Source organism: Paramisgurnus dabryanus, chromosome 23 (assembly GCF_030506205.2).
Source record: "Paramisgurnus dabryanus chromosome 23, PD_genome_1.1, whole genome shotgun sequence".
Classification (NCBI taxonomy): Eukaryota; Metazoa; Chordata; class Actinopteri; order Cypriniformes; family Cobitidae; genus Paramisgurnus; species Paramisgurnus dabryanus.
Window position 1 is genome coordinate 28,054,748 of NC_133359.1, and position 22,842 is coordinate 28,077,589.

A 22,842-nucleotide genomic window follows, 5' to 3' on the forward strand; every position below is an offset into this window, starting at 1 on the left:
TTCATCTTACAGCTTATGTTTTTTATAAATGAATGTTTTATTAATGATTTGTTTTTAAGAAAGCATTATAACATGCTATTCAAAGTGGAGGAGAAAGGCCGCTCGACTCCGAAACTCCGCCCTCCCGTTACGTGGCCCGCCACTGTCTACGTGTTGAAATTGCGTCGCCGCAGAGTTTTCCCGAGCCGAGTTGCCAACCCTAGCCCTAACCCTAGCTTTAAGCCCACGTCCAATTTATCTCTTTGTCCTTTTTGTGGCCTACCCATTTTGAAAAATGCATTGGTTTAATGGGGAAATGGGACAGCTCCCGTACGGGCCCGCTTCGTGATAGCTGTATGAAATCGCATGAGCGGGAACGTCAGGGGCCTGCGATGCGGCCCCCAAAACCGCTCTGCTCCAAAGTGAAATGCAATTTAAGATGGAAATCTGATTTTTGTTGAAAATGCAATAATGGCAGAGTCCATGCATGACAAGAATGAGGAGTTTTTTGGGGGAGGCTCTAAAAGCAGCGCAGCGACGCATGCACTTGCGCGTCAAGGGTATGAATCGGGGGACCCGGGGGCATGACAGTGTTCATTTTTGGGGTCCCGGGGACTTTCTAAGGCCACGCGGGGAAATGCCCATTTGCAGTTTATGTCCATTATTCTTTTTTGTGGCCTACTCCAATGGCACTCAATTCACTTCAATGGCATTTTATTCCGATTGCGCGTGGGCGGTGCCCCGTGCGGCTCAAGGGGGTTCTGTCAGGCTGAGCTCGACGTATGAGTACCGCCTCTGTCCCGACATGCAAAGGACATAGTTTGGGGTGTACTGCAATTAATTGCACGTACTAAATTGCGATCGGGCAGAATAGCGGCGTAACCGACGCGGTGAGGAAAAGTCCGATGGGCCCGAGCTTTTAGTATGTCGCACGGCTAGCGAGGCACTGTCGGTGCGCGACGTTCCGCAGTCCCACGTGATTCGGAACCGCATGTCGCTCCGTTTCGGAACCTCACCGATACGGTCTAGAGGCGCAGGTGCACCAGAAGGTTTGAAGAGGTTTTTTGCCTCAGATGTCGCAAGATCCCCTTTTCGGCACCCGGTGTCAATATGTCGCCCGGTGGCCCGGGACGTGCCGAGTCGTGCGATTTGGGGCCTGCGGAACCTTTTCGGAAGAAGCCCACGTTCAATTTACGGCAATTCTTTTCCGTAGCGGCTACGCTGACGTGTCCCGATCGTTACGAATTTTGAGTATGTTTGTCGTCAATAGTCCCTGACGCGCCCCATGCGACGCCGTTATCCTGCGACATTGTTTACGCACCGCTATGGCCAAAAAGATTGGCAAAGGCCGCGAAGGCACACTGTGATAAATCAGAGTCGGGCGATCTCCCGCGCAGGCTAGAAAGGCCGCTCGACTCCGAAACTCCGCCCTCCCGTTACGTGGCCCGCCACTGTGTACGTGTTGAAATTGCGTCGCCGCAGAGTTTTCCCGAGCCGAGTTGCCGACCCTAGCCCTAACCCTAGCTTTAAGCCCACGTCCAATTCGGAAAACACCAACTCGGCCAAGGAACATCGTAGAGACGTGCGGTTGGTGTCATTTGAAAGCTCCCTCGGCCCCCTTCAAAACGCCCCCACCCCCAGGTCTCTAGGACCTCCCCTTCCGGAGATATAACAAATGAGCTTAAATATTCAAATGCCCGTAGCTCCGCCCCCGAATGGGACACGTCCTTGAACTTGGGCTTGTTGGAAAGGTCTGATTCGGGCCTTTCCAACGAACCCAAGTTCAAGTCTCTCCGACCTTCCTCGGCCAAGTAAAAGAGCCCTAAACTTTAGCCTATTTCACTCAATTCACTTCAATGGCATTTTATTCCGGTTGCTCGTGGGCGGTGCCCTGTGCGGCTCAAGGGGGTTCTGTCAGGCTGAGCTCGACGTATGAGTACCGCCTCTGTCCCGACATGCAAAGGACATAGTTTGGGGTGTGTGTATTGCAAGTAATTGCACTTACTAAATTGCGATCGGGCAGAATAGCGGCGTAACCGACGCGGTGAGGAAAAGTCCGATGGGCCCGAGCTTTCAGTATGTCGCACGGCTAGCGAGGCACTGTCGGTGCGCGACGTTCCGCAGTCCCACGTTATTCGGAACCGCATGTCGCTCCGTTTCAGAACCTCACCGATATGGTCTAGAGGCGCAGGTGCACCAGAAGGTTTGAAGAGGTTTTTTGCCTGAGATGTCGCAAGATCCCCTTTTCGGCACCCGGTGTCAATATGTCGCTCGGTGGCCCGGGACGTGCCGAGTAGTGCGATTTGGGGCCTGCGGAACCTTTTCGGAAGAAGCCCACGTTCAATTTACGGCAATTCTTTTCCGTAGCGGCTACGCTGACGTGTCCCGATCGTTACGAATTTTGAGTATGTTTGTCGTCAATAGTCCCTGACGCGCCCCATGCGACGGCGTTATCCTGCGACATTGTTTACGCACCGCTATGGCCAAAAAGATTGGCAAAGACCGCGAAGGCACACTGTGATAAATCAGAGTCGGGCGATCTCCCGCGCAGGCTAGAAAGGCCGCTCGACTCCGAAACTCCGCCCTCCCGTTACGTGGCCCGCCACTGTCTACGTGTTGAAATTGCGTCGCCGCAGAGTTTTCCCGAGCCGAGTTGCCAACCCTAGCCCTAACCCTAGCTTTAAGCCCACGTCCAATTTATCTCTGTGTCCTTTTTGTGGCCTACCCATTTTGAAAAATGCATTGGTTTAATGGGGAAATGGGACAGCTCCCGTACGGGCCCGCTTCGTGATAGCTGTATGAAATCGCATGAGCGGGAACGTCAGGGGCCTGCGATGCGGCCCCCAAAACCGCTCTGCTCCAAAGTGAAATGCAATTTAAGATGGAAATCTGATTTTTGTTGAAAATGCAATATTGGCAGAGTCCATGCATGACAAGAATGAGGAGTTTTTTAGGGGGGGCTCTAAAACCAGAGCAGCGACGCATGCACTTGCCCATCAAGGGTATGAATCGGGGGACCCGGGGGCATGACAGTGTTCATTTTTGGGGCCCCGGGGACTTTCTAAGGCCACGTGGGGAAATGCCCATTTGCAGTTTATGCCCATTATTCTTTTTTGTGGCCTACTCCAATGGCACTCAATTCACTTCAATGGCATTTTATTCCGATTGCGCGTGGGCGGTGCCCCGTGCGGCTCAAGGGGGTTCTGTCAGGTTGAGCTCGACGTATGAGTAACGCCTCTGTCCCGACATGCAAAGGACATAGTTTGGGGTGTGTTTATTGCAATTAATTGCACGTACTAAATTGCGATCGGGCAGAATAGCGGCGTAACCGACGCGTTGAGGAAAAGTCCGATGGGCCTGAGCTTTCAGTATGTCGCACGGCTAGCGAGGCACTGTCGGTGCGCGACGTTCCGCAGTCCCACGTGATTCGGAACCGCATGTCGCTCCGTTTCGGAACCTCACCGATACGGTCTAGAGCCGCAGGTGCACCAGAAGGTTTGAAGAGGTTTTTTGCCTCAGATGTCGCAAGATCCCCTTTTCGGCACCCGGTGTCAATATGTCGCTCGGTGGCCCGGGACGTGCCGAGTCGTGCGATTTGGGGCCTGCGGAACCTTTTCGGAAGAAGCCCACGTTCAATTTACGGCAATTCTTTTCCGTAGCGGCTACGCTGACGTGTCCCGATCATTACGAATTTTGAGTATGTTTGTCGTCAAAAGTCCCTGACGCGCCCCATGCGACGGCGTTATCCTGCGACATTGTTTACGCACCGCTATGGCCAAAAAGATTGGCAAAGACCGCGAAGGCACACTGTGATAAATCAGAGTCGGGCGTTCTCCCGCGCAGGCTAGAAAGGCCGCTCGACTCCGAAACTCCGCCCTCCCGTTACGTGGCCCGCCACTGTCTACGTGTTGAAATTGCGTCGCCGCAGAGTTTTCCTGAGCCGAGTTGCCAACCCTAGCCCTAACCCTAGCTTTAAGCCCACGTCCAATTCGGAAAACAACAACTCGGCCAAGGAACGTCGTAGAGACGTGCGGTTGGTGTCATTTGAAAGCTCCCTCGGCCCCCTTCAAAACGCCCCCACCCCCAGGTTTCTAGGACCTCCCCTTCCGGAGATATAACAAATGAGCTTATATATTCAAATGCCCGTAGCTCCGCCCCCGAAAGGGACACGTCCTTGACCTTGGGCTTGTTGGAAAGGTCTGATTCGGGCCTTTCCAACGAACCCAAGTGCAAGTCTCTCCGACCTTCCTCGGCCAAGCAAAAGAGCCCTAAACTTTAGCCTATTTCACGTGTTTTACAAAAAACACTAAGTCCAAGCCAAGGTCTGTGTGCACACTGTGACCTTTAACCTCCATGAGCTAAAGTGAACAAAGCATTATTAAAGTGTGTCATATGTGCATAATGTGTATACAAGGCCTGCGTGCACACTGCGTGTCATATGTGCATACAGGGCCTATGTGCATGCATTATTAATGTGTGTGATATGTGTATAATGTGCATGCAGGGCCTGTGTTCACACTGTGGGTCATTTGTGCTTAATGTGCAGACAGGGCCTATGAGCACACTGTGACCTTTAATAATGCTTTAATCCCTTTAGGTCATAGAGGTTAAAGTGCATTGTAACAATGTGCTTGTGTGTTTTGCAGGTTTCATTCAAATGTAACAGTCTTAGATGTTGAAGCATGTGTGTTTGCAGTCTTTTAAACCATCTGATGTAGGCCTTGCATCCATGTGAGCTGAATTTGACCTTTGGCCTTTGCATTGTAACTATGTGCTTGTGTGTTTTGCAGGTTTCATTCAAATGTAACAGTCTTAGATGTTGAAGCATGTGTGTTTGCAGTCTTTTTAACCATCTGATGTAGGCCTTGCATCCATGTGAGATGAATTTGACCTTTGGCCTTTGAATTGTAACAATGTGCTTGTGTGTTTTGCATGTTTCATTCACATTTAACACTCTCAGATGTTAAAGCATGTGTGTTTGCAGTCTTTTAAACCATCTGATGTAGGCCTTGCATCCATGTGAGCTGATTATGACCTTTGGCCTTTGCATTGTAACAATGTGCTTGTGTGTTTTGCATGTTTCATTCACATTTAACACTCTTAGATGTTGAAGCATGTGTGTTTGCAGTCTTTTTAACCATCTGATGTAGGCCTTGCATCCATGTGAGATGAATTTGACCTTTGGCCTTTGAATTGTAACAATGTGCTTGTGTGTTTTGCATGTTTCATTCACATTTAACACTCTCAGATGTTAAAGCATGTGTGTTTGCAGTCTTTTTAACCATCTGATGTAGGCCTTGCATCCATGTGAGATGAATTTGACCTTTGGCCTTTGCATTGTAACTATGTGCTTGTGTGTTTTACATGTTTCATTCACATTTAACACTCTCAGATGTTGAAGCATGTGTGTTTGCAGTCTTTTAAACCATCTGATGTAGGCCTTGCATCCATGTGAGCTGAATTTGACCTTTGGCCTTTGCATTGTAACAATGTGCTTGTGTGTTTTGCAGGTTTCATTCAAATGTAACAGTCTTAGATGTTGAAGCATGTGTGTTTGCAGTCTTTTAAACCATCTGATGTAGGCCTTGCATCCATGTGAGCTGAATTTGACCTTTGGCCTTTGCATTGTAACAATGTGCTTGTGTGTTTTACAGGTTTCATTCACATTTAACATTCTCAGATGTTGAAGCATGTGGGTTTGCAGTCTTTTAAACCATCTGATGTAGGCCTTGCATCCATGTGAGCTGATTATGACCTTTGGCCTTTGCATTGTAACAATGTGCTTGTGTGTTTTGCATGTTTCATTCACATTTAACACTCTCAGATGTCGAAGCATGTGTGTTTGCAGTATTTTAAACCATCTGATGTAGGCCTTGCATCCATGTGAGCTGAATTTGACCTTTGGCCTTTGCATTGTAACAATGTGCTTGTGTGTTTTGCAGGTTTCATTCAAATGTAACAGTCTTAGATGTTGAAGCATGTGTGTTTGCAATCTTTTAAACCATCTGATGTAGGCCTTGCATCCATGTGAGCTGAATTTGACCTTTGGCCTTTGCATTGTAACAATGTGCTTGTGTGCTTGGCAGGTTTCATTCACATTTAACACTCTCAGATGTTGAAGCATGTGTGTTTGCAGTCTTTTAAACCATCTGAGATAAGCCTTGCATCCATGTGAGCTGAATTTGACCTTTGGCCTTTGCATTGTAGCTATGTGCTTGTGTGTTTTGCAGGTTTGATTCAAATGTAACAGTCTTAGATGTTGAAGCATGTGTGTTTGCAGTCTTTTAAACCATCTGATGTAGGCCTTGCATCCATGTAAGCTGAATTTGACCTTTGGCCTTTGCATTGTAGCTATGTGCTTGTGTGTTTTGCAGGTTTGATACAAATGTAACAGTCTTAGATGTTGAAGCATGTGTGTTTGCAGTCTTTTTAACCATCTGATGTAGGCCTTGCATCCATGTAAGCTGAATTTGACCTTTGGCCTTTGCATTGTAACAATGTGCTTGTGTGTTTGGCAGGTTTCATTCACATTTAACACTCTCAGATGTTGAAGCATGTGGGTTTGCAGTCTTTTAAACCATCTGATGTAGGCCTTGCATCCATGTGAGCTGAATTTGACCTTTGGCCTTTGCATTGTAACTATGTGCTTGTGTGTTTTGCATGTTTCATTCACATTTAACACTCTCAGATGTTGAAGCATGTGGGTTTGCAGTCTTTTAAACCATCTGATGTAGGCCTTGCATCCATGTGAGCTGAATTTGACCTTTGGCCTTTGCATTGTAACAATGTGCTTGAGTGTTTTGCAGGTTTCATTCAAATGTAACAGTCTTAGATGTTGAAGCATGTGGGTTTGCAGTCTTTTAAACCATCTGATGTAGGCCTTGCATCCATGTGAGCTGAATTTGACCTTTGGCCTTTGCATTGTAGCTATGTGCTTGTGTGTTTTGCATGTTTGATACAAATGTAACAGTCTTAGATGTTGAAGCATGTGTGTTTGCAGTCTTTTAAACCATCTGATGTAGGCCTTGCATCCATGTGAGCTGAATTTGACCTTTGGCCTTTGCATTGTAACTATGTGCTTGTGTGTTTTGCAGGTTTCATTCAAATGTAACAGTCTTAGATGTTGAAGCATGTGTGTTTGCAGTCTTTTTAACCATCTGATGTAGGCCTTGCATCCATGTGAGATGAATTTGACCTTTGGCCTTTGCATTGTAACAATGTGCTTGTGTGTTTGGCAGGTTTCATTCACATTTAACACTCTCAGATGTTAAAGCATGTGTGTTTGCAGTCTTTTAAACCATCTGATCTAGGCCTTGCATCCATGTGAGCTGAATTTGACCTTTGGCCTTTGCATTGTAACAATGTGCTTGTGTGTTTTGCAGGTTTCATTCAAATGTAACAGTCTTAGATGTTGAAGCATGTGTGTTTGCAATCTTTTAAACCATCTGATGTAGGCCTTGCATCCATGTGAGCTGAATTTGACCTTTGGCCTTTGCATTGTAACAATGTGCTTGTGTGCTTGGCAGGTTTCATTCACATTTAACACTCTCAGATGTTGAAGCATGTGTGTTTGCAGTCTTTTAAACCATCTGAGATAAGCCTTGCATCCATGTGAGCTGAATTTGACCTTTGGCCTTTGCATTGTAGCTATGTGCTTGTGTGTTTTGCAGGTTTGATTCAAATGTAACAGTCTTAGATGTTGAAGCATGTGTGTTTGCAGTCTTTTAAACCATCTGATGTAGGCCTTGCATCCATGTGAGATGAATTTGACCTTTGGCCTTTGCATTGTAACTATGTGCTTGTGTGTTTTGCATGTTTCATTCACATTTAACACTCTCAGATGTTGAAGCATGTGTGTTTGCAGTCTTTTAAACCATCTGATCTAGGCCTTGCATCCATGTGAGCTGAATTTGACCTTTGGCCTTTGCATTGTAACTATGTGCTTGTGTGTTTTGCAGGTTTCATTCAAATGTAACAGTCTTAGATGTTGAAGCATGTGTGTTTGCAGTCTTTTTAACCATCTGATGTAGGCCTTGCATCCATGTGAGCTGAATTTGACCTTTGGCCTTTGCATTGTAAATATGTGCTTGTGTGTTTTGCATGTTTCATTCACATTTAACACTCTCAGATGTTAAAACATGTGTGTTTGCAGTCTTTTAAACCATCTGATGTAGGCCTTGCATCCATTTGAGCTGAATTTGACCTTTGGCCTTTGCATTGTAGCTATGTGCTTGTGTGTTTTGCAGGTTTCATTCAAATGTAAAAGTCTCAGATGTTAAAGCATGTGTGTTTGCAGTCTTTTAAACCATCTGATGTAGGCCTTGCATCCATGTGAGCTGAATTTGACCTTTGGCCTTTGCATTGTAACTATGTGCTTGTGTGTTTTGCAGGTTTCATTCAAATGTAACAGTCTTAGATGTTGAAGCATGTGTGTTTGCAGTCTTTTTAACCATCTGATGTAGGCCTTGCATCCATGTGAGCTGAATTTGACCTTTGGCCTTTGCATTGTAACTATGTGCTTGTGTGTTTTGCATGTTTCATTCACATTTAACACTCTCAGATGTTGAAGCATGTGGGTTTGCAGTCTTTTAAACCATCTGATGTAGGCCTTGCATCCATGTGAGCTGAATTTGACCTTTGGCCTTTGCATTGTAACAATGTGCTTGAGTGTTTTGCAGGTTTCATTCAAATGTAACAGTCTTAGATGTTGAAGCATGTGGGTTTGCAGTCTTTTAAACCATCTGATGTAGGCCTTGCATCCATGTGAGCTGAATTTGACCTTTGGCCTTTGCATTGTAACTATGTGCTTGTGTGTTTTGCATGTTTCATTCACATTTAACACTCTCAGATGTTGAAGCATGTGGGTTTGCAGTCTTTTAAACCATCTGATGTAGGCCTTGCATCCATGTGAGCTGAATTTGACCTTTGGCCTTTGCATTGTAACAATGTGCTTGAGTGTTTTGCAGGTTTCATTCAAATGTAACAGTCTTAGATGTTGAAGCATGTGGGTTTGCAGTCTTTTAAACCATCTGATGTAGGCCTTGCATCCATGTGAGCTGAATTTGACCTTTGGCCTTTGCATTGTAGCTATGTGCTTGTGTGTTTTGCATGTTTGATACAAATGTAACAGTCTTAGATGTTGAAGCATGTGTGTTTGCAGTCTTTTAAACCATCTGATGTAGGCCTTGCATCCATGTGAGCTGAATTTGACCTTTGGCCTTTGCATTGTAACTATGTGCTTGTGTGTTTTGCAGGTTTCATTCAAATGTAACAGTCTTAGATGTTGAAGCATGTGTGTTTGCAGTCTTTTTAACCATCTGATGTAGGCCTTGCATCCATGTGAGATGAATTTGACCTTTGGCCTTTGCATTGTAACAATGTGCTTGTGTGTTTGGCAGGTTTCATTCACATTTAACACTCTCAGATGTTGAAGCATGTGTGTTTGCAGTCTTTTAAACCATCTGATCTAGGCCTTGCATCCATGTGAGCTGAATTTGACCTTTGGCCTTTGCATTGTAACTATGTGCTTGTGTGTTTTGCAGGTTTCATTCAAATGTAACAGTCTTAGATGTTGAAGCATGTGTGTTTGCAGTCTTTTTAACCATCTGATGTAGGCCTTGCATCCATGTGAGATGAATTTGACCTTTGGCCTTTGCATTGTAACAATGTGCTTGTGTGTTTTGCAGGTTTCATTCAAATGTAACAGTCTTAGATGTTGAAGCATGTGTGTTTGCAGTCTTTTTAACCATCTGATGTAGGCCTTGCATCCATGTGAGATGAATTTGACCTTTGGCCTTTGCATTGTAACTATGTGCTTGTGTGTTTTGCATGTTTCATTCACATTTAACACTCTCAGATGTTGAAGCATGTGTGTTTGCAGTCTTTTAAACCATCTGATCTAGGCCTTGCATCCATGTGAGCTGAATTTGACCTTTGGCCTTTGCATTGTAACTATGTGCTTGTGTGTTTTGCAGGTTTCATTCAAATGTAACAGTCTTAGATGTTGAAGCATGTGTGTTTGCAGTCTTTTTAACCATCTGATGTAGGCCTTGCATCCATGTGAGCTGAATTTGACCTTTGGCCTTTGCATTGTAACTATGTGCTTGTGTGTTTTGCATGTTTCATTCACATTTAACACTCTCAGATGTTAAAACATGTGTGTTTGCAGTCTTTTAAACCATCTGATGTAGGCCTTGCATCCATTTGAGCTGAATTTGACCTTTGGCCTTTGCATTGTAGCTATGTGCTTGTGTGTTTTGCAGGTTTCATTCAAATGTAAAAGTCTCAGATGTTAAAGCATGTGTGTTTGCAGTCTTTTAAACCATCTGATGTAGGCCTTGCATCTATGTGAGCTTACTTTGACCTTTGGCCTTTGCATTGTAACTATGTGCTTGTGTGTTTTGCAGGTTTTATTCAAATGTAACAGTGTTAGATGTTGAAGCATGTGTGTTTGCAGTCTTTTAAACCATCTGATGTAGGCCTTGCATCCATGTGAGCTAAATTTGACCTTTGGCCTTTGCATTGTAACTATGTGCTTGTGTGTTTTGCAGGTTTTATTCAAATGTAACAGTGTTAGATGTTGAAGCATGTGTGTTTGCAGTCTTTTAAACCATCTGATGTAGGCCTTGCATCCATGTGACCTTACTTTGACCTTTGGCCTTTGCATTGTAACTATGTGCTTGTGTGTTTTGCAGGTTTCATTCAAATGAAACAGTCTTAGATGTTGAAGCATGTGTGTTTGCAGTTTTTTAAACCATCTGATGTAGGCCTTGCATCCATGTGAGCTTACTTTGACCTTTGGCCTATGCCCTCTATGTCATTTGGCCCCCAGGGGCCCTCAGAGGCATAAATGGCAGATGGGCAGTTTAATGTGCTAATGGGCAAAATAGTGGGCAAATGGTCAATGCATAAATTGGAAGTGGGTGAAATAAACTCTCAGTGGACAACATAACTTGGGGCCCCCAGGGGCCCTCAGAGCCATAAATGGCAGATGGGCAGTTTAATGTGCTAATGGGCAAAATAGTGGGCAAATGGTCAATGCATAAGTTGGCTGTAGGTGAAATATACTGTCAGTGGGCAACAAAACTTGGGGCCCCCAAGGGCCCTCAGAGGCATAAATGGCAGATGGGCAGTTTAATGTGCTAATGGGCAAAATAGTGGGCAAATGGTCAATGCATAAATTGGAAGTGGGTGAAATAAACTCTCTGTGGACAACATAACTTGGGGCCCCAAGGGGGCCAAGCCCAGAGGCCAGAAGTTATTTTCCTTAATGGCAAACAATACTTTGGCACTTGGGGCCCCCAGAGCCTGGACCCTCTGGGTCATTTGGCCCCCAGGGGCCCATAGAGGCATAAATGGCAGAGGGGCAGTTTAATGTGCTAATGGGCAAAATAGTGGGCAAATGGTCAATGCATAAATTGGAAGTGGGTGAAATAAACTGTCAGTGGGCAACATAACTTGGGGCCCCAAGGGGGCCAAGCCCAGGGCCAAAAGTTTTTTTCCTCAATTGCAGACAAAGTAATTGGGCAGCCAGTGGGCCTGGAATACTTTGGCACTTGGGGCCCCTAGAGCTTGGGGCCCTCTAGGTCATTTGGCCCCCAGGGGCCCTCAGAGCCATAAATGGCAGATGGGCAGTTTAATGTGCTAATGGGCAAAATAGTGGGCAAATGGTCAATGCATAAGTTGGCTGTAGGTGAAATATACTGTCAGTGGGCAACAAAACTTGGGGCCCCCAAGGGCCCTCAGAGGCATAAATGGCAGATGGGCAGTTTAATGTGCTAATGGGCAAAATAGTGGGCAAATGGTCAATGCATAAATTGGAAGTGGGTGAAATAAACTGTCAGTGGGCAACATTACTTGGGGCCCCAAGGGGGCCAAGCCCAGAAGCCAAAAGTTGTTTTCCTTAATGGCAGACAATACTTTGGCACTTGGGGCCCCCAGAGCCTGGGGCCCTCTGGGTCATTTGGCCCCCAGGGGCCCATAGAGGCATAAATGGCAGATGGGCAGTTTAATGTGCTAATGGGCAAAATAGTGGGCAAATGGTCAATGCATAAGTTGGCTGTGGGTGAAATATACTGTCAGTGGGCAACAAAACTTGGGGCCCCCAAGGGCCCTCAGAGGCATAAATGGCAGATGGGCAGTTTAATGTGCTAATGGGCAAAATAGTGGGCAAATGGTCAATGCATAAATTGGTAGTGGGTGAAATAAACTCTCAGTGGACAACATAACTTGGGGCCCCAAGGGGCCCTCAGAGCCATAAATGGCAGATGGGCAGTTGAATGCGCTAGTGGGCAGAAAAGTGGGCTAATGGTCAATACATAAGTTGGCAGTGGGCAAAATAAACTGTCAGTGGGCAACATAACTTGGGGCCCCAAGGGGGCCAAGCCCAGGGGCCAAAAGTTTTTTACTCAATTGCAGACAAAGTAATTGGGCAGCCAGTGGGCCTGGAATACTTTGGCACTTGGGGCCCCCAGAGCTTGGGGCCCTCTAGGTCATTTGGCCCCCAGGGGCCCTCAGAGCCATAAATGGCAGATGGGCAGTTTAATGTGCTAATGGGCAAAATAGTGGGCAAATGGTCAATGCATAAGTTGGCTGTAGGTGAAATATACTGTCAGTGGGCAACAAAACTTGGGGCCCCCAGGGGCCCTCAGAGGCATAAATGGCAGATGGGCAGTTTAATGTGCTAATGGGCAAAATAGTGGGCAAATGGTCAATGCATAAATTGGAAGTGGGTGAAATAAACTGTCAGTGGGCAACATTACTTGGGGCCCCAAGGGGGCCAAGCCCAGAGGCCAAAAGTTGTTTTTCTTAATGGCACGCAATACTTTGGCACTTGGGGCCCCCAGAGCCTGGGGCCCTCTGGGTCATTTGGCCCCCAGGGGCCCATAGAGGCATAAGAGGCAGATGGGCAGTTTAATGTGCTAATGGGCAAAATAGTGGGCAAATGGTCAATGCATAAATTGGAAGTGGGTGAAATAAACTCTCAGTGGGCAACATTACTTGGGGCCCCAAGGGGGCCAAGCCCAGAGGCCAGAAGTTCTTTTCCTCAATGGCAGACAATACTTTGGCACTTGGGGCCCCCAGAGCCTGGACCCTCTGGGTCATTTGGCCCCCAGGGGCCCATAGAGGCATAAATGGCAGATGGGCAGTTTAATGTGCTAATGGGCAAAATAGTGGGCTAATGGTCAATACATAAGTTGGCAGTGGGCAAAATAAACTGTCAGTGGGCAACATAACTTGGGGCCCCAAGGGGGCCAAGCCCAGGGGCCAAAAGTTGTTATCCTCAATTGCAGTCAAAGTTATTGGGCAGCCAGTGGGCCTGGAATACTTTGACACTTGGGGCACCCAGAGCTTGGGGCCCTCTAGGTCATTTGGCCCCCAGGGGCTCTCAGAGCCATAAATGGCAGATGGGCAGTTTAATGTGCTAATGGGCAAAATAGTGGGCAAATGGTCAATGCATAAGTTGGCTGTGGGTGAAACAAACTGTCAGTGGGCAACATAACTCGGGGCCCCCAGGGGCCCTCAGAGCCATAAATGGCAGATGGGCAGTTTAATGTGCTAGTGGGCAGAAAAGTGGGCTAATGGTCAATACATAAGTTGGCAGTGGGCAAAATACCTGTCAGTGGGCAACATAACTTGGGGCCCCAAGGGGGCCAAGCCCAGGGGCCAAAAGTTGTTTTCCTCAATTGCAGACAAAGTAATTGGGCAGCCAGTGGGGCTGGAATACTTTGGCACTTGGGGCCCCCAGAGCTTGGGGCCCTCTAGGTCATTTGGCCCCCAGGGGCCCTCAGAGCCATAAATGGCAGATGGGCAGTTTAATGTGCTAATGGGCAAAATAGTGGGCAAATGGTCAATACATAAGTTGGCTGTGGGTGAAATATACTGTCAGTGGGCAACAAAACTTGGGGCCCCCAGGGGCCCTCAGAGGCATAAATGGCAGATGGGCAGTTTAATGTGCTAATGGGCAAAATAGTGGGCAAATGGTCAATGCATAAGTTGGCTGTGGGTGAAACAAACTGTCTGTGGGCAACATAACTTGGGGCCCCCAGGGGCCCTCAGAGCCATAAATGGCAGATGGGCAGTTTAATGTGCTAATGGGCAGAAAAGTGGGCTAATGGTCAATACATAATTTGGCAGTGGGCAAAATAAACTGTCAGTGGGCAACATAACTTGGGGCCCCAAGGGGGCCAAGCCCAGGGGCCAAAAGTTGTTTTCCTCAATTGCAGACAAAGTAATTGGGCCTGTAATACGTTGGCACTCGGGCCCCCCAGAGCTTGGCGCCCTCTAGGTCATTTGGCCCCCAGGGGCCCTCAGAGCCATATATGGCAGATGGGCAGTTTAATGTGCTAATGGGCAAAATAGTGGGCAAATGGTCAATGCATAAGTTGGCTGTGGGTGAAATATACTGTCAGTGGGCAACAAAACTTGGGGCCCCCAGGGGCCCTCAGAGGCATAAATGTCAGATGGGCAGTTTAATGTGCTAATGGGCAAAATAGTGCGCAAATGGTCAATGCATAAATTGGAAGTGGGTGAAATAAACTGTCAGTGGGCAACATTACTTGGGCGCCCCAAGGGGGCCAAACCCAGAGGCCAAAAGTTGTTTTCCTTAATGGCAGAAAATACTTTGGCACTTGAGGCCCCCAGAGCCTGGGGCCCTCTGGGTCATTTGGCCCCCAGGGGCCCATAGAGACATAAATGGCAGATGGGCAGTTTAATGTGCTAATGGGCAAAATAGTGGGCTAATGGTCAATACATAAGTTGGCAGTGGGCCGAGTGGTTAAGGCGATGGACTAGAAATCCATTGGGGTCTCCCCGCGCAGGTTCGAATCCTGCCGACTACGTCTTCAGACTTCAGACTCTCGAGTAGACCGACTCTCAAGATTTCTCCACTTAAATAGATAATACGCACTCTGTTTGAAGACTGAAGCAGTTTCCTGCTCATTTTGGCATTCTAGTAATATTTAACCTGTCCATAGACCAAAGAGTAGCTAACAGGACATGGTACTGAAGTCCCGTACTTGGCTGAGGCGTGAAGCCCTGGAACTCAGGTGCAAGCCCGGATAGCTCAGTCGGTAGAGCATCAGACTTTTAATCTGAGGGTCCAGGGTTCAAGTCCCTGTCCGGGCGATGAGTAGCCTCGATCGCCTTTTGTGCTGCTGTGTCTAGAGCTCCGTTTCGTAGGGAACGGGGAAAGGATAAAGTTTCCCAACAGCAACAGCATGTAGTTGTGGCCGAGTGGTTAAGGCGACGGACTAGAATTCCATTGGGGTCTCCCCGCGCAGGTTCGAATCCTACCGACTCTAATCCATTTGATTATTTTAATTATTAGACCCTGGGATGGGTCAAAGATTGGTGGCAAAATTTATTTTAATGCATTGTTATTTTTTGAACAGAGTCAGATTTTATAAAAAAACTCACACTTGTGATCCTAAGGCCACAAAATGTCACCTTCCCAAAACTGCTCTAAAAATATCATACATCAATATTTTTTCCACTTTAAACGATTCAGTCTTTTAAAACTACTTCTGCCTGAAACATACATATCAAATATTAATATAATTTGTGAAAATTTTAACCCTTTATATTAGGCCTGGGCAAAAAATCGATTTAATGAATTAATTCGAATTTTTTGTTGTGGGGGATTTAAAAAATAAGTAATTCGATTTTTTTGTAATGGCGCATTTTTGGCTGCCCGGGGCTTCCGTAGCGTTATTATAGCAACATCAACAACATCATAGCACACGTGAAACAGCATCAGCAAGCGACAACATCATCATCATAGCACAAACACACGAAACGGCAACAGCAAGCGACAACATGGCTACCGGCGAGAGTGGGAAGTTTGTTCCAAAGAAAGGAATAAAATCATCTGTTGTTTGGAACTGGTATGGGTTTGCTGCGACAGACGTGGAGCAAGAGACCCCGTGCTGCAACATTTGCCTAAAGCCCATCGCAGTCAAAGGCACCAGCACCACAAACCAAAAATCGGAAAAAATCGGAAGTCGAATTAAAAAAAATTAAATCGGAGATTTTATTTTTAGGCCAAATCGCCCAGCACTACTTTATATGCCTGTTTATTTACATTAGCCCATGTTTTTTTTAACAGAAAAAACAAAAAAACTAAATATTTTCCAAAAAACAAATTTGAACCACCATGTGATTATTATTATTATTATTATACCCTGAGATGGGTCAAAGATTGGTAGCAACATTAATTTTCATGCATTGTTATTTTTTGAACAAGGTCAGATTTTATAAAAAACTTTCTTAAGTGTTCCTAAGGCTACAAAATGACACCTTCCTAAAAATTGCTCTAAAAATATCATATGTCAACATTTTTTTACACTTTAAATGATTCAGTCTTTTAGAACTACTTCTGCCTGAAACATACATATGAAATATTAATTAAATTTGTGGAAATTTTAACCCTTTACATGCCAGTTTGTTTACATGAACCCATGTTTTTTTAACAGAAAAAAACAAAAATCTAAATATTTTCCCCAAAAAAACATTTGAACTACCATTTGATTATAATTATTATTAGACCCTAGGATGGGTAAAAGATTGGTAGTAACATTGATTTTGATGCATTGTTATTTTTTGAACAGGGTCAGATTTTATACAAAACTCACACTTCCTAGGGCCAAAAAGATCCTAAGGCCAAAATGACACCTTCCCAAAAACTGCTCTAAAAATATCATACATCAATAATTTTTTCCACTTTAAACTATTAAATCTTTTAACACTACGGGCTCTATTTTAACGATCTGAAACGCAAGTGCGAAGCGCAACGCGCAAGTGAGTTTGTGGGCGGATCTTGGGCGCTGTTGCTATTTTCCCGGCGTGAGAAATAACTCTTGCGCCGGGCGCAAATCAATAAGGGGTTGGTCTGAAGTAGGTTCATTATTCATAGGTGTGGTTTGGGCGTAACGTCAAATAAACCAATCAGAACGCTAGCCAACATTCCCTTTAAACGCAAGGGCGCAAGTTCCATGGCGGGTTGCTATTATTATGACGGATTTACCAGGCGCACGCCAGGAGCGGTTCACAGCCGAGGAGACCGACGTCCTTGTACGGGGGAATCCCACGCTTGCCAGCATAAATCGGGCACGCCGTGTAACGGGAGGTGGATCTGCCTCAGGACTTGACGCCAGCAGAGGACATCGCTGCGTCCACCCTCACCGCTGAAAGGGTTTGGGGGCTTTGAAATCGGACCCAAGAAACGCAAGCAAGGTCCAACCCCAAAGTACTCTTACAAATCAAGTTCATATACATTAAGGTTTCTTATGAAAACATTTTAACTATTTTTTACATAAAATAAACGTAATACAGCCACACAACAAAGTTATGAAAATATTTTAATCGTTATTTGCATGAGAATAAATAAAAACTATCATCACAATGCTCACCATTATGATTCCCCTTATCTCGTGTATTAATATTTTTAAGTGATACAATTTATGATTTGCAAAAATAACTGTTGCATCTGTGTAGATTAGATAAGCAAAGTGTATGCGCGTTGTGCACGCTATACATTATGGTCAAGCATGCGCCCTTAAAATAGCATAATGAACCACGCGCAACGCGCCACTGACTTTAGACTAGTTTTTTTTGGTTAGTAGCGCAATTGTTTTTTGAAACTGCAAAATAGCATAAGAGATGGTTTGCGCCGCAACACGCCTCCTTTTTGCGCTGAACCGCCCAGGGAGCGCAAGTTCATTCCCTAGTTTGCTGACGTGCATCTGTGGAGGGAAAAACCCCGCTGTGCGCCGGCGCAAAATACGAATGATACATGCGTCACTGACAAAGTCAATTGCGCTGGGTGCAAGATAGGGCCCTACTTCTTCCTGAAACATACATGTCAAATATTAATTAAATTTGTGAAAATTTTAACCCTTTAAATGCCAATATGTTAACATTAATCGAACCACAGTGTTCGGCTGATGTCGTGAAAACTTTTGTGGGACATCGTAGCCCAGATAGTGACCGGTCCTGATTTCTCACTCCAGAGACTGAGGGCTGATTCATTTTTTATCTGTAAACACCGGTCAGAATGAGCAGGCCCACATAAGCCTGCAGTTTCTCTGTCTCAAGATCTCTCCAGTCTGTGACTGTCTCCCATGTAGGTTTGTCATGGCCCCAATATGCTGCAGGATTTCATGCATCAGCATCAATGAAAAGCTTGAAGTCAGGGCACTGATTTGGGCAGTGGCATAGTGTGTGAGCCCTGGGATCAAATCTCTGGCTGCTGGAAAGTAGCGGAGCATCTCCATGTTTGTGGGAGACCAAAAGATTTTTCAATTTTTGATGTCCATCCTGCCGCCACTTCATCCATCTCCTCTCTGCTCTCACCTTCTGACAAGTCTTCTGAAGATCCTTCTTATGAATTAGACTCCAGCTGGTCTACTTCTACCTCTGAGGCCTCCGTGTCGACCTCAGAATCCTCGGAGGAAGATGAGGAGCCGTCCTCGCTCTTGAAATGCATGATTATTTCAGGAGCCTTGTGTGTGCTGTAATGCCTTGCCATTTTTACTACTTCTGCTATACTGTTCATACTTATAGCAGTGTACTTGCATAAACAACATGAGCGAGAACCAAAATGAACATTGATTTTGTTTCGGTTCTGACCTCTCATCGTTTTTATTACTGAATTAGTTTATAATGCAGAATGTGCCCTTCAAAGAGAGAAGAATTGGATATGTTGAATATGCCCCCCTGCCCCACTCAACATCGACTCCACCCCGACATCACCACCACCCCCTTACCACTCAGACACACTTTTTTTACACACACACCAATTTTCAACATTAAAGGTTTATCTTTTCAGCAGCTATGCGGTCCGCAGAAAACAGCAAAAATTGTGACATTTTGATGAATGCATGAAATGGTAAAAAGTAGCGCCACCTGGTGGACAAGTATAAAAATCAAAACTTCAAGGCCAGTAGTCCAAAATGATATATTGACATAAAGGTGTGCATTAGTTTTTGTTAAGATAAATGGGGGGGTCAAAAATGGTAGTTATAATGGGTTTCAATGGGACATTTTTTGCCGCTAGCATCACATGTGTCGGTTTTTGCGTAGCTTAGCCATTTTAAGCTAATTTAAAAAACTGAAACCAAAATTCTAAAATTCATCAAAAATGATTAACCTCTGGCAAGTTTGGGCAATATTCAATCAACACAGCCAAGATGGTTTAAAAGTAAAAATCAAAATGGCAGAAAATGTCCCTAGGATCTCTTAAGGGTTAATAATAACTACAAAATGATTGTCAAGGGCCCCTCACATGCCTTTTGCAGTCTGTCACCCTTTTCCCCCTACTTATGACGCCCCTGCCCCGTCTTCCCGGTAATGTCAAGATCTCTATCGGTCCTAAACAATAACAACGTTGCTGTCCGGCCACGTCTCGTGATTGCCAGAATACTGGAATTCTGGTACTTGTTTAGGTAGGGCATATTTGCTGATAGTTCATCTATTTTTGCTTGTAAGGAATGCGCATTAATATGAAGAGTAGTAGGCAAGTTTGTTTATCTATTTCAGCTGCTTCAATCAGCAACGGAGGCCTGCTTTGCATCTGCGTTTGCACTTAGTATGCGCTTTAACTCTTTTCTCATTTATTTTAAAGAGCCAAACAGATCCAAAATTGAAAATTACCTGTATTGCAGTGCATCATGTAGCTGTCCATCAATGTAAACGATGTGCAAAGTAGTTAAACCAAAAAGTGCATGATTAATAAAGTTATTGGCTTCTAAAGTAGGGCGTTGACTCTAAATCACTGAAATATTTCATCATATAGTATGAATCTTCTGCCTGTCTCCCTCTATGAAGATACGAACACTTTGCATAATAATCTCCGCCTATAGTTTTGCCCGGGAGAAACGAAAACTCTGACCTGCCCACAGACACTTCAGCTAGTTAGTGTGTAAACATCATGTCGAGCAGACACTGTGTTTTCAGCTGTTAATGCAAGTTTGTGTTGTTTTCATTACCAAAGGATGAAGATATTCATGATATTTATGAAATTACTGTTTCAAGGAGGTATTTACTAAACGTTTGGCAATGAAAGATGGTTCAGTACCCACTTTATTTAGAACAACATGCGTCTCCTAACCACAACATGTAAGTATGATTATTACATTATGTGTTTATTTTTCCCCCGAATGTTCTAAAATGTCTAGTTGATTGTAATGTCTTATGAGTAAGCTGTGCTAGCGACACATGTTGCAGTTAAACTACTGTTTAGATCAGGGGTTCTCAAAGTTTACATTCAAAGGTCCAAATCTGAATTCCCATAATTTTCATAGGTCCGGAAAAACTTTATGTAAATAATTTGTTTATATAACAAATCAAAACAAATACTTTGGGAAAAACATAAGTGTATTTTGCATTTAAAGAATTTTTTTTTTTTTAAATAAACACAAGAAATATGCCAAAAGTAACCAGGTGCAAAATACAGAGCAACCTAATTAGAGAAATGGCACAGTTTGTTCTCCATCATATGCATAAAACATGGCAAAAAAGTGTGGTTGGTAGGCAGAGAAACTGACCAAAATTAGGGGTGCACCTATAAGTTGGCTGATGATACTTGCTTTGCTTCTCAATGAATAACGGTGAAATGCCGCTACATCCAAAAGCCAGGGGGCGCTCTCGTGCAGAAACTTAATATGCGCTGCAGACGAAGAACCAGAAACACGCAGCTACAGGAAATGGCTTAAGGATATATTTATATTGCTGTTCTTCAAACCTTTTCAGGTATTTTCATGATAATAAAGAATATGTATAAGATTATTTTTGACGAGTGTTGCTTTTTAAATGCATGTTTTAAACGACTCAAACCAACAGTGATTGGTAAGGACTGATCAAAAGCCGTAGTACATGAAGTAGCTGTGCATAATATCTGGGTGTGATGGCTACAGCGTCACACAGGAAATTTTTAAATAACTTGTTTTATTTTCGGACCAGGAATACTCTTAAATCTAAAAAGAAAAAAAAAACTAAACGAATGGTTTACAAGTTTAATATGCATTTGTAAAATAGCAAATGCACACATTTAATCAATCACATAGAAATGAATGCACTTGTAATATGAAGTGGACGCGGTCCGGATCAAGTTGCCGTCGGGTCCGGATCCGGACCGGAGTCCGGACTTTGAGAACCCCTGGTTTAGATCAACCTGATCTCACAAAATCATTTTAGCGTGTCATTATCACGTATTTCCACCATCGGCACGTAAGATGGTGGAAATACGTGACAATGACACGGAGTGTTCGTGCCACGACTTTCTTTTTCGTGTCAGTTTCCCGTATTGGTTACTGAACTGTTTTCCTATTTTCTTAGCATTGTCGCTCCGGTTTGCGGTTAGAACATCTTTCTGTTAGATAAAATGACATCCTTACCCAAACCCAACTCTAACCCTAATGTCAAGCAACAATGGTTAAAAAGCACACTAAAAAAATAGTATAAACCAATACTTAAAGCGACATCCTAACACACACAGCAAATCTAACCCCAAACCAAAGCAACAATGGTTTAAAAATAGGAAAAACAGTTGAGTAACCATTATGTGAAACTTACACGAAAAAGAAAGTCGTGGCACGGGCACGTAAAATGGTCGAAACACGTGACAATGACATGCAAAAATATTGCGTGAATATTTCATGGAAATTTGTTAGATCATTTTGGTTTAGATGTGGCCCGGTTAGCTTACATACTTGTTTAGATGAGTTTAAAAATGTTAGTGTCTGTTGTCGTTTTTATAACTTGGACTAATGATGAATGATGTGTATTGATGTCAGTGTTGAAACTCTTAATATACTGTCAGTGAGTCACATTAGCAAGCAGCTAACACATGTTGCACTACTGTTTACCCTGCTGAAAAATCCAGCATCAAACCAGCATGGACCAGCATGGGAATTATGCTGGTTTGATGCTGGTTTAGCTGGTGGTCACCAGAATACCAGCACCAAAACACAACATATGCTGTGTCTTGCTCGTATGACCAGCATGGGATGCTGGTGCTAATTAATGCTGGTTTGGTGCTGGTTTAGCTTGTGCTAATGCTGGTGCTGATGCTGTTTTAGCTGGTGTTAACTAGCAAACCAGCACCAAAACACAACATATGCTGGTCTTGCTGGTATGCTGGTTTTTTCAGCAGGGTACAGATTTGCTATTGGAGGGTTAGCTTACATACTTTACTTGGACTAATGATGAATGATGTGTAGTGATTTCGCTAAGTCATGTTAGCACTAAGTCAATGCATGTTGCACGATTGTTGGACTGTACGCAGACTGTGTCAGTTGACCAATCAGAGCAGAGCAGGCTAACGAAAGGTGGGGTGTAGGCAGACAGAGTCGTTAAATGGCTTCACACCAATCGTTTGGGGATCTCTGAGAAATGGGGTAATGTTAAATTTATATTTTGAAAAAATGACACGTTTCTTGATTTTGCATGCATTTAAACCTGTTGTCTGGGACTTAAAAACAGTGATAGGAAGCTTAGAATTCTTATCAACTGCTGTAGAGCACTAGCCTGGTCCAACCAGACTCTCGTACATTCATTTCATTTGTACAGAGAGTCTGGCCACGCTCCATTGCAAAGCATTACTTCCGTTAAGGAGGGTCCTCTGTTGAAGTTTAAAACTATTGGATCTGCCCAGAGTCACTCTGAATCTGCCATAACCAATTGCTAGCGTTTGGTCGTGACGTATATCATGCACCGAAACCGGCCGGAAACAACAAGTAAGAATAATCAGACAAACAAATCTTAGCAAACCTGGTTCTTGCTCCGGCTTTAACTTCTGTATATTCGGCAGTTTTGCAACAACGGACCGAATAGCTTTTCTCACATCTTTCTCCGCTGCCATTACAA

At 44.2% G+C, this 22,842-nt stretch overlaps 3 non-coding genes across 3 annotated transcripts; all 3 read left to right on the forward strand.

The window, feature by feature from the left end:
* The first annotated feature begins 14,739 nt into the window (after positions 1 to 14,739).
* On the forward strand, positions 14,740 to 14,819 carry trnas-aga (transfer RNA serine (anticodon AGA)). Its single transcript has one exon. It is a non-coding gene; the product is annotated as a tRNA-Ser (tRNA).
* Positions 14,820 to 15,032: 213 nt separating this feature from the next.
* Positions 15,033 to 15,105, forward strand: trnak-uuu (transfer RNA lysine (anticodon UUU)). The gene has a single exon. It is a non-coding gene; the product is annotated as a tRNA-Lys (tRNA).
* A 94-nt stretch (positions 15,106 to 15,199) lies between these two features.
* Positions 15,200 to 15,281, forward strand: trnas-aga (transfer RNA serine (anticodon AGA)). Its single transcript has one exon. It is a non-coding gene; the product is annotated as a tRNA-Ser (tRNA).
* The last annotated feature ends 7,561 nt before the right edge of the window (positions 15,282 to 22,842 follow it).